Genomic DNA, 1,035 nt, shown 5'->3' with positions numbered 1-1,035 from the left:
TTTGGGCTCAGTTCGTTCTACGTTAGAATATGACTAAGTCGAAGATGAGTAATCCATTCGGGGATTTTCTAGTGAATTCTGACTATTTCGACACAAATTGCGCCAATGTTTTACGTCTACTATTCGATTAGAATAGAAAGGAATCGATTTTTGTCCAACCTGTTGCGAATTCGATTGTGGCTCGGAAGACTGTGGAACAATTTGAAACGCTACTGTGATCTCGTGTTTCATTGAGTGACTTTGCTGGATTGTTTTGTAGAGTAAGAAGCCAACCTGTTGCGAATTCGATTGTGGCTCGGAAGACTGTGGAACAATTTGAAACGCTACTGTGATCTCGTGTTTCATTGAGTGACTTTTCTGGATTGTTTTGTAGAGTAAGAAACAATGTTTTACGTCTACTATTCGATTAGAATAGAAAGGAATCGATTTTTGTCCAACCTGTTGTGAATTCGATTGTGGCTCGGAAGACTGTGGAACAATTTGAAACGCTACTGTGATCTCGTATTTCACTGAGTGACTTTTCTGGATTGTTTTGTAGAGTAAGAAAATAAGGACCTGAAAATAGTTCTCGTGTATTGCTACAGCGACCATGTGGAAATTCAAAGGAAACAATTTGTTCAGAGTGGCCCTTGTTGCCATTGGTAAGATTTTGTGATTTTCTCTTTCATGGCAACGAAATCGTCTTCTGTGTCGTCGTTCAAAGCTCTTAGGTATCAAAATAGGTAATCCCAGGTCATAATAATTTGACAATATGGTCTTCTCATTTTCCAGTTGTCCTCGCCATTCTGATGCAGGAAGTCGAAGGACGTCGGAAAATTCTTCGTGGACGCAAAACCATCACCAGGACCTATTATAGTAAGATCTACCTTACTTGCAAGCCTACCAAGTAATTGGACTGAAATTCTACTAACCACAAAAGGGGGCTTTCTTTCCTCTAATCCTGCATGACACCTTAATTTTGCATGCGTAACCAAATTGACGTCCTAATCCATGGCAACGAAATCGTCTTCTGTGTCGTCGTTCAAAGCTTTTAGG

General features: G+C 40.0%; 1 long non-coding RNA gene across 1 annotated transcript; it reads right to left on the bottom strand.

Annotated features, from left to right (window-relative positions):
- LOC113468859 lies at positions 1-401 on the bottom strand. Its single transcript, XR_003392459.1, has 2 exons — positions 274-401; positions 1-159 (listed from the first exon to the last, which is right to left on the bottom strand). It is a non-coding gene; the product is annotated as an uncharacterized LOC113468859 (long non-coding RNA).
- Positions 402-1,035: the final 634 nt, after the last annotated feature.

The sequence above is a fragment of the Diaphorina citri genome, unplaced genomic scaffold (assembly GCF_000475195.1).
Source record: "Diaphorina citri unplaced genomic scaffold, Diaci psyllid genome assembly version 1.1 scaffold875, whole genome shotgun sequence".
In the NCBI taxonomy this organism is placed as follows: domain Eukaryota; kingdom Metazoa; phylum Arthropoda; class Insecta; order Hemiptera; family Psyllidae; genus Diaphorina; species Diaphorina citri.
This window is presented reverse-complemented; position numbering and strand designations above follow the sequence as displayed.